The following is an 11,092-nucleotide window of genomic DNA, read 5'->3' as shown; positions in this document are numbered from 1 at the left end:
CAATCTTTTCAAAAAATGAATTGTCGTCGGAACTCCTTGAACCATGTCATGAATTAACTAAAATGGGAATCGAATAGGTTGGAATATAAAGTTTAGAAGAACTATTGTAGACCTACGCCCACGATCCCATTCAAGTCGTTGTAACGACATGGATGTGATTCGCAATTAACAAACTGGTCTAATACACGCACGCGCTAATTATTAGGTGATGAGAAAATTACACTTAAACGTACAGTAACACGCCATAGGATTGCTGTTTTTCGGGTAATCTGCCCGATAACCAATCGCTACCCGTGTCACCACAGCGTATATTAGGTTAGGACACTCTGACATTCTAAAAAACATGTAGCTTTCTCACAGACTGGAGAGCAATAGTCGGTGAAAGGACGGACATATGCCTTGTACATAAGTAGGCCTACTAAGCCGTTCTCGTCAAGATGTTCAGTGCGAGAGGTAAGCCCTAACCTCTTACCCACGCCAGCAGTGATATTCATGTTTATATTTGACGTTAACAATTTTAGAAAAGTAACGCTCAACATGGTAAACATGAACAAACAGGAGCATCAATAAATGAAGATTATACTTTGAAGTGTCTTTTCATAATCTCTTGGTGAATCTGTTGCACCCAAGCACTAAAAATCATATATTTTTTAAAGAAGTTCTCTTATTGGCATGGTTGGAAGTTAAATTCTCTTGAGTATATTTCCCGCACGATTAAAATCGTAACGGTACTGGTTTGGTCTACAGGAGCTCGTGCTTCGTACAGGTCATTCCATTCATAGAAAAAACCTTTTTATTGGAGAAAGCGTACCTGTCGTTAGCCATAGTAGCCTAGGTCAATACTAACTCCGGCTATATAAAATTGATTATAAGATTGAAAAATATTAATCATATTGTTGTAGTAGTGACACTATGTCCACGTTTTAATTATTGTTATTTATTCGTTAACGTTATTATATATATTATTTATATTTAAATTTAATGTATTGTTTAAGTATGAATTATTACGTCTATGTTAAATCTTACCTATTACAATTGTATATTTAAATAACATAGTAATAGTCCTAGCCGATGCCTAGCCTAGGCCTAAACCTAGTGACTATGTGTAGTGTATACAATTATAAATAAAGAGTATGAATAAACGCAAATTGTGAAAGAATAAAGGAAGAAGGAAGAATAGGAGATGTGTTTGTGACCTACTGATTATCATTGTAACTGTTTTTTGTCCCCCAGGTTTTTGCCCAGGCATAAAGTTTGTCTAACGTTGTAGGGATGCTACTGCATCAACACGATTAATTGAACAATAGAGTGATATCGTCAGCATATGATTAAATTATTCTTAATGTTGTCAGGCAAATCGTTTGGAAATAGAAAAGGTGTCACTGGTAGGCCTACCTCGAGGGACACCAGACTTTACTGGGCATTTTGTAGAACTTTTGTCACTGATAACTACTACTTGAGAGCGTTCGGTAAGGAATGCCTGCAACCAGTTTAGGAGGTTTATCGAAATGCCGTAAGATTTAAGTTTCTTCAAGAGACCAACAACATGGGGCCCCCTCTCGAAAGCACCACTAAGGTCGAGCGCGATCAAACGTGTTTGATGTCCACATTCTAGATGTTGTTTCCAGGTGTCAGTGGAAAGAAGTAGAGCACTGAAGGGTGAATGACCCGGTCTAAACCCAAACTGATGATTGTGCAGGAGGCCATTCATGAGAAAGGTAATCAAGTAGTGCATTATTGATGATGTGTTCCATAGTTTCACTATGATTTTGCGAAGTATTGTATTAAAGAAGTGTTTTTTCATTTCATTTCATTTATTCGTCTCAAAAATACAATTCACATAAAATATCATACACAAAAAAGACGGACAGGAAATCCAAAAAGAGAGAATCATGTGGATTAACTAACAAAAAGGCAGAGACAAACAGACACAAAACATATATATATATATATATGAATATAAATATCAAAATCAGCCCTTAAAATAATCTTTCAAGGCTTTATAAAATATTTAAAATTTAAAATAAGTTTATCACGCACATTAGTCAGCAAATCATTCCAATAACGGGGAAAAAATAATTTCAGATATAATTTTTGAAACAATCAGTCCTGGCAAAATTATGAATAAATTTGAAATCACTTAAATTATAACGTCTAAGATTATAATAAGGTTGAAATTTGGAACTTATATTTACCATAAATGCACTTCGTGACAAATGAAATAGAAAGAAACTTAAAACGATCCTCAACAGAACATAAACCAAGGATACCAATTCTTTGCGTATATGATAAATTCAAAGAGGGATAAAAACAAGAACGAATAATCCTTCGTTGGATTTTCTCGCTTGAAGAAATATGACCCTTTTGATGAGGAAGCCATACTGGGATATTATACTCAATAATAGGTCGGTCAATAGTTTTAAATAATTTTATAATGGCATTATGGTTTCTACATCGGACAATCCTTCTGATAAATCCAGTAAGTTTGTTAGCCTTAGCAGTGATAGATGATACGTGTTTATCCCAACTAAGATCAGATGAGATAATAATACCATTGTCTTTAAAAGAGTCCACCCTTTTAATACACTCAGAACCTAAGAAATACTGAATTTCATTATTGGAATGTTTTGGTATATCTTGTAATACGTGTTGCTATGGGACCACAAGACATTAGCGAGTTAAAACCGGGAAATATTGTTTTACTTTACCTTGTTGGTGTTCTAAACTGAACCGTTATGTCAAGGTTCTTTTGTAGAGTTGTTGTAAGTGCTTCTTCCACCGAGAGCCCATAGGCGTTTCACTGCCGCAAAAAATTAAACTTTCACTGAATATTGTAAATATTTCGATATTTTAAAAGTTATTTATACTTTTTGTAAGGATTTGAGGGCAAATAAGTGTACTGTTAAAACGTTTCTAAGATTAAGAAATTCTTGTAAACTGCTAGACATATTAACGCAGATAGGAACCTTGTATTTTTTTAAATTTTATTTTGTAGAAACTTTTTCATTCTAAACTGTTAGAAGAAAAGAGTAGATTTTCAAATATCTACAAAACAAATCACCCCCAACATTCCCACTCCGTTTCTGTTAAATTCATTTCTGCGATATGCTGCTCTTATAATGGCCGGACCACTTGCAAAATGCTCAAGACTAGACAAAACAAAAAAAACAAAAACAAGAAATATTATAATTTAGAAAAAAGATGGAATTTAAGTCTGGATTTAAAAAGAGCCAAAGATAAAGATGACCTTATGAAATTAGGTAAGTCGTTTCACAACTTTGGTGCGGCAACAGAAAATGATCTATCACCATAGGTTTACAAGAATGACATTAAAGAATGGTAGAACCGAATGATGTGGACCTGGGTATGCGATTACATATAGGTGAGCGCAATTTGAGAAGGTCATCAATATATTGTAGAGAATTTTAAAGTGTATACTTTACTCAAATGTTGGCCAATAAAAATGACGAAAAGTAGGAAACAAGTCTGAATGCAACATCCAGCTGAAGCTGAAGTCTCCGAATAACTTTATTAGGTCCATAAAGAACAGCATTACAATATACAATTGTTAACCCATTGTAGATCAATTACAGACTTTCGATTTCTGGATAATTATGGGAAAAAACACAGAAGACGATCATCTTCTTTAGTCAAATAAATTTTTTTTTTTTGCTATTGTATTTTAGCATTCCATTTTCTTTTATTGGAGAGACATCAATTCAAAAGGCTTCATTTTTTTCCTGAGATTTTCTAAAAATATTACCGATTAGTTTTATTTCTTTTGCTTGTACCTCATAAGCTATTGTACTGTTTTTTTTGGGGTTTTTTTAAAATTTCTTTTTCTTGTTTTGTTGCTTTACCGCAATATTTTTGCCTTTTTAATTTCGTTTTTAATGCTTTGTTGATCCAGAACAAATTGTTTTTCTTAATGAATATTTCAATTCAATTCAATTCAATTTAACTTTTATTGTCAAACACAGTGAGAACATGGTTTGAAATTCTTCTAAATTTCTTAATGTTTTATTCTAGTTTTTTTTTTCTATTTTTCTATTTTGTGGAGTAACCCATATTTATTCTACAAAATAAAATGATACTGTAATTATATTAAAATTATAAAAAGTAAATTGTATAAAACAACAATTCTTTAGTTGAATATCTATCTCTTCCATATCTTATCAACTTCCTTGGCCACAGATCTAATCATTGCATTTTTTATGATTAGGTTTATACTACAAAAATTATCAGCCCATTTAAAATTCTGTTAAAACGTCTTGCTTTCCAATTATGAGACGCATAAATAACACTGTTACATGTTATTATAGGAACGGTATTATTTATGCGTCAGTTAATATTGGTGGGAAATATTTTCTCGTTCCAATTTTCATCTCAAAGCTAATAAATTACTTAAATATAGCAAAGTAGGACTATTCGATTCAAATATTGAACTTTAATTTTAAAACAGTTTTTTTGTATAACATACAGAGTATTTTCCAACGAAAAGTCTACATTGCATTGTACAGAATTATAGAAAAATTAAAACACTTTACTACCAAGTAGAACGTTTTGTAAAACGACTTGTGAAGCATTACGTTACAGCGTATACACTTCTGACTTTGAAATAAGAGAACTCGCAAACGATATCGAAATGGAATATCAATAAACGTACGCTAAAAAATAATGAAAAGTTGAAATTATGGTCATCCTCAGTGGTTGTATTTATATTTGAAAGTTTACAAGACGTAAGGTGACAAGGTAAAGAATATTAATAGCGGCCTTGGCGATGATCCAAGTACTCTAAAGAAAGACATGTTTCCTGGAGTAAATAGCTTCTCATATTACCACAATTAAGACGAGAATGTTTTATTGACCGATATCCTAATCGTAATATTCTTCCATATTTGGGTATTCACGTGGTAGAAACAACTGTTTCACAGTGAAATGGTTCACGACTTGGTTATATAATCTTTGAGTATGTAACCAGATATGTAAACAAAAATGATGGATACGTAATTTACTTAGCAAGTGGGGAAACTAAAGGTTGATCTATTTTACTATATTTTACCAAATGCAATACTTCTACAATTATTTTAGTTAACAAACTAATAATAATATTAATAAAATTAATTTATTAATAAAAATATTTATTTATTTATTTTTTATTATTACTGTAAAATATTGGAAAATCATAGAAGATGGCAAGAGTTAAAAGGATAGATAAAAGTTTAAAAAACGAATTGTATCCAATGGTTTGTAGAACAGAGGTTGCACAGCTCTCCTAAGAATAACATTTTCTTAAATTAATTTCAAGTATATTACTGAAGTACGTTTTGTTATGAGCCAGTATCCATACATGGGGATGGTCCTGGCGCATTTATTTTGGCCGGGAGCTGAAGACTCACAGCAAAGAACTTAAAAAACAGAAGAATGAGCTGCTCCGCGTATTTGCATTAAAATCGATGGAACATTCGCCCTCCTGCGAATGAGGTAAAATTTGAACATTTTACTAAGTGGAGAAACTAAAGGAAACAAACGAACAAGAGCAGCGCCTTTATTATTACTATATAGCGTCGCCGTGCGGATGAGATAAAATTGCTCTCCGTGTACCCACAATGCCTTTTGAACGGATGTTCCACTATATTGGAAAGCTGCTCTATCTTCTGCTATTTATTATCTTTGCTCACAGGCAGACGCAGTGTAGCGCCAGTACCAACATATAACGGATAAAGTGTCCCTTATTTGCCTGACATGTGAGCCGAGTGGGTAAACTCCAATTTAATGTTGACGCTCAGATTTGACCTTCAGCGCCAGGCAACCTGGAAATAGGGGAGAATATCTCAGACTGAGTAGGCGTATGAGAACGAGTACACGATGTCATAGCGAGTTGGCCTTTTGAAGTCATCAAAAGATGACGGTGAAACTCGTAATGATAGCATCATTTCATGCTTGAATTTACAAAACCACGTCCTCTTCTGGGACCACGGCAGTAATTAAATTCAGCATTTATAAATCATGTAATTACGTGACGTAATTTGCTTTTCAAACGGGACCCCATAAAATATATTATAATATATTTAACATAAACTATAGTGTAGATGAGAGTATAAAACTTTTTTCCCGTGTTTGTAATATGACTATTATGATAGTACACCTTTAGTAATATTTATAATAATACTATAATGTCTTACATTTTCAGTTTATATGGGTTAGCATCTGTTTAATGACAACATTTACAATGTTCAAATAATTTCATCTGGTTCAAAATATTTATTGTAATATCGATGTTCCTCCGTGATCAACTAAATTGTTTTTATTTACTTGCCAACCGATTGAAACGTCAAGTAAGGGATAAATGTTTATATCATAAAGAATATTCAGTACTACAAACATTCACAGTGTTGTGTGTATAATTTGTACTTGGACATATATCAAATTAGTCGTTGATTATGATATTGAAGAACAATTGTGATTATATGACGTAATATTAAGATATGTAATAATAAAATGATGACCCGTTAGGTCTATATTGACATGATCTTGGTAACAAGATGGATCGACATATACTTCATAACATGAGTCAAACAATGTATTAATAGTGGCATTATATTCATATATTCATACATTTAGGCACATGACCCAGAACTGCCGACAGCAAATACCATTTACGTATAATAGACAACCATCAACTTACACAACATTTATTTTACTCATCTACACATAGGCCTACTTATCTTTGAATTGTTTATTATGCCTACACAGGAACATAATCTTCAAACTGTTTTGAATGGTGTACTAGTTCATAATGTCTTACCTCATAAACTAATTGAACATTGATTGTGCTCAAAACTCAACTCCTTAAGAGCTTTGTTACCAATCTAAACTACACTAAGTCACTGCTGCTGCAGGTTCTGCATCTTACACTCTACTACTATCATTACGACTAATAATACTAGGCCTAAGCTTATTACTAATAATAAAAAATATGCTATTACAATTCTAATGAATTTATAATACACATCCTTATTAAACCTTTAAAAAATAGTAAGCGCAAATAAGTACGAGACACGAAGTCTTTAAAATCTGATACATAAAGTTCCAACTGAAAGCATTTGGTGAAATTAATAATGAAAATGCTCATTTAGGAGGAGATCACTTGCGTTACCATTGTCAGAGAGAAATCATTTACTATAGCATGTTTAGTTTAGCTTATGGTACCTCCCTTAAAAAAATACAATGTCGGTTACATAATGTGAAATTGAAAAACAGTAATTACATTTTCAGTAAGAAAATCAGTAAAGTATTAAATATTAGTACCAGAACAGACAGGATCTCTAAAAGTGAACTAAATCACTGTCTAGTAAGTCTCCTATTGCACTTACAATATATATATTTTTTTTAATTATGAATGATGTTTAATAAATGTATGGAAAATGATGAAGAATATGAATAAATGTGACTTTGCCACAAAAGAGAGAGAGAGAGAGAAAAAAAGTCTCCTATTGCACTTTGAAAATTACACTTAGATAATACCATAATATACATAGGAACAAAAAGTTCTGAAGCATTAGCATACCATTAAAAAGTTAGCCAGTACAAGATACGTTAAATTGAATGTACAGTATAACTAATTTGAAATATAATAGATAGTTTAAACAATGTTTAAGAACAGTAGACTCGTAATTTCTACTGGCAGCTCCTCCCATAATTATAGGATGGCTGTAATGGTGGCTCTACAGTAGGTATTCAAAATAGAACGACTCCGTGGAATTTACAGATGGAGGGTCAATACTACCTCAGGCCGACCATGGTTGGAACTGAGGTTCATGTCTGTGGAACCTCTAGATGGCCTAAAATTGCAATTTCAAACTTAAATTTGAACCCAATTTACTACCGTCCAGCGTTATAGAGAGTAAATTTACTAAAAATGGTTTTCATTCTTTCAGTGCATGTTATAACAATTCTTTTAAAATGCTGCTTAAAGTACAGAGATTTATTGTAGTGCAAGCTTTATGTTGTTAAATTTTAATTTGGCTAGTTTCCATATATTTTGAAGGAAATCAATGTATAGTGATATTAATCTGCTTAAATTTGTGGTTAATGAGTATTTAGTTTTCAGATTTTTTAAAAAACAAAAACAGTTATCCCTGGATTTAGAAAGAGGATAAAGCTATGTTTGTGGGTTTATTTTCTAATACTAGATAAAGTAATATTATGGCGATATCAAGATTGTGTTATTTTATTTTTAAAAAATCTTCTGCAACGTCCGCATTACTTACGTTAAGGCGCTACCATTTTATTGATTGATAATACATTTTATTAATACATTTTCTTGTGTCATTGTTTTCAATAAATAAAAGAGTAGTAGGAATAGCAGGGAATAGTATGTTAACCATCGATAAAATCAACTCTGTCACTGATTGAGTTAGTCACCACATGATTTTCATTGTCAGGAGTTGCAGCATCTGTGGCCTTTTTCTTTGTACGAACAGGCATTATAAGTTCATCTTCATCCACGTTAACGACACTAAAACCATATTGTGAAGGTAGTTTTGCCATCGTTGCCTCTTCACAGCCTGACCGAACAGAATCGATACTGTCACTGGTCGTTAGCTTCATCGACTTCATTAGTTTCCCGTCCAATTCATCAGTTCTATCTCCTCCGCTGCCTAGGATACTCTGAACGTCCAGAATGTTGTTGTTAATCTTCCGGAGCGCCCCAACCATGTCGTTTTTAAAGTTCGCTACTGCTTGCACCATTACATTTCCAGTTTCTTCTTCTTTGCTATCGAAATGATATCGTCGGCCAATTTTCGAAAGCAATTTCTGAAAAGGCATGAATATTATATATATAATTAACAAGAATGACAAATAATCGTCTTCTGATTTATATGATAACTTTAGGCTGTAGACGACATCTCAAATTGACGTTGTAATACATCATTGCTATATAACCATGTATGCACACAAATATGTCATGATCAAAGGTAGAATATTCGCAGCGCTGCCAACTTGGCTTATTTAACCTGGCCTAGCTTTTTTATAAAGGGGAATTAGGATATTTTCTTAAAAGATCAATCCATGGGTGTAATAATTAAGAAGGGAGGTTTTCCATCAATCTACTTCGTCATATTTGAATTCTGTATATATTGAATCGTTCTAAAAAATTATTACAATAATTTTCTCTAACAAGAATTTTTTTTAAATGGATAAACCCTGAAAACGTTTACTGACAGCGATAATACCAAAAGATGATCAAACACGGTAAATTAAAGTGTCTCTCTCTCTCTTCAGTTAATTTCGCAGTCAGCGAGTGCGTATCTGTAAGGTGCATAAGCGTACACTGTATCAAGTCATTAACAATGATTATTTTCATTCGACTCATTGGTTCAGTAATATTTTTGTCAACCTCTAGCTTCCATCGGCTGATAAAGGCCTTGTGTAGCAGGGGAAGTGATTTTTCAACTACTTGAGGAAATTTCTTTGCATAGAAAAATTCTATGAATGGCCGCCTAGAAAGGCATTAACTTTACTTGAAGGGGTGTGATTTACTTTATTTGTTATAGGCCCCTATACCGTTCTGAGTGCAAATAAATTAGTTTTCTCGGTTCCATTTATGAATACAAGGTAGCAAAAGAAAACCGCCTGATTTTAACAGGTCGAGAAATAGCGTAAGCCTATGTTAATTAACCTGAATCGAGTTGCGATGTTCGCATCCATTATTTTGTTTTTAATATAAATTATTCTTATATTTTTCAATAATGTTAGGAAATCATAATGTTGGTTTTTTTTTTAAACAAAATGAAAAATGTGGGCTAGAATTTTATCGTGACGTCATTTGATGAGAGAGAACTACTTTAAAGAAGAATCGAAACTAACGAACTGAAAATAATAAAGAATTGCGGCAGTTGATTGTCAGAAGAAATATAGAATGATGATGATACGAATCCCAGTAGACATATGCGGATTTCCATCATTGATATTAATCACACATTCAAGAGATCTCCTGTTTTAGCATATTCCCAAATGGCATCGGTCTCATTGCTTGTCCTTACCATTAGGTTACCTGGATTTAGATATAATTTTCTGAGTCAACTGATCATTCTACTTCTATTTTAGTTTATATGCAAAGAAAATTCAGTTTTATTAGGATAACGTGTAAAGTAGCATAAGTAGGTTTTAAGTGCAAGTACCGGTACGCCATTGCGCTTGACGCTTTATAGTTTGATAACTTGTTTCCTAATCGAGCATGCCAGTTAAGATGAAGATACAAATCAAATTTTGAAATATACTGGCAAGCCTGTCCAGGAAAAAATGAAATTGCATTCAAATGATTCTAATAAGAATCAATTGATATGTTATGTTATGCTATCGAGGTAACACAGACTTTGCTTAAATTATTTTTTTTAAGCAGTGCCGTTTTTACACTAAATTTGTGAAATTTAAATGCATATCAGTGTTATGTGTTACTCACTTAGGCTATCTATTCCCCACCCCCTGAACATTTCTGGATCCGTGACTGAAAGTACTAGTTTACGTAAGGTTTTATCCGTCTTCAATAAAACAAGCGAACAAACAAGTAAAAAAAGTTTGTCTGAAAAGATAGTTACTGAAATATGTTCTTATCTAAATTATGTTAGATAATTTTAGGACCGTAGGTTATTAGCACGCTTCCCTATGGATCAGGAAGATAATGCCTCTCTATACAAACGACTTTTGATCGAAATTTTACTGCAAATTTCCAATTATTGATTTCAGGCTCAGATTACAGATATCTTTTTAGTTGGTCTCTAAAGAGTACACTACTTTTTACGTGTGCTTATGTTGATCTTGATTATTATTATTAGATTTATTAAGCGTTGACTTCACCAGCAGATTTAACTTCACGACATGTAAACCAGACCTCCTGGCTCTGGAAAATAGTTTGCTGCCATGCGGTGTGCAATTAAGAATATCTTAAAGTACATTTTAATTATTATGCATGTATAGAATAGAACTTTTCTAATTAAATGAACTAGTACCGGTAAGTAATTATAGTCAAGTTTTGAGTACACTATAGGAAATAGAAGCCAAAGGAGCCATTATTTCCTGAAAAAAT

This window comes from Anneissia japonica, unplaced genomic scaffold, assembly GCF_011630105.1.
Source record: "Anneissia japonica isolate Jap-2015-1 unplaced genomic scaffold, ASM1163010v1 scaffold287708_len1499824_cov190, whole genome shotgun sequence".
NCBI lineage: Eukaryota > Metazoa > Echinodermata > Crinoidea > Comatulida > Comatulidae > Anneissia > Anneissia japonica.
Note: the sequence above shows the minus strand (reverse complement) of the source record.